Here is a 552-nt window from a genome sequence, read left to right as displayed (position 1 = left end):
GTCTGGAATTGAACCCACATCTGTGGTTTCCAGCCAAACAAAAGACAGACATATGAGTTGAACATTTACCTGAGGTAGATACAATCCTTGGAGAGAACAATCATGGGAGAAAAAAGGGCTGCTTATGCAAAGGGAGACAGCTCAGGGGGCAGGAGTACATGGAGGGATAGACGCTGGGAAGAGGTAACCATGGGGAGGAAGTGAGAGGGGAGCTGTTGCATTGTGCTAAATTGTGGTCAGTTTCATGAGACAAAATGTATGTGAACTGCTGTAGGGAAACTGAATTTGCTCTGTAAATTTTCACCCAATTCACAATAAAAAAAAAATAATAATATTTTAAAACATATTTGCAAAATTAAACCCACTGCCTCTGACTCTGACTCATAGAGCCCCTATAGGACAGAATAGAACTGCCCCATGGGGTTTCCAAGACTGTAATCTTTATGGAAGCAGATTACCACATTTTTCCGACAGAGCGGCTAGTGGGTTCAAAACACCAACTTTTGGTTAGAAGTTGAACATTTAACCACTGCACAACCAAGGCTCCTTATT

Source organism: Orycteropus afer, unplaced genomic scaffold (genome assembly GCF_000298275.1).
Source record: "Orycteropus afer afer isolate SDZICR_OR568_19922 unplaced genomic scaffold, OryAfe1.0 scaffold00141, whole genome shotgun sequence".
Taxonomy (NCBI): Eukaryota; Metazoa; Chordata; class Mammalia; order Tubulidentata; family Orycteropodidae; genus Orycteropus; species Orycteropus afer.
The sequence above is the reverse complement of the archived record's forward strand: the minus strand, read 5'-3'. Positions refer to the sequence as shown.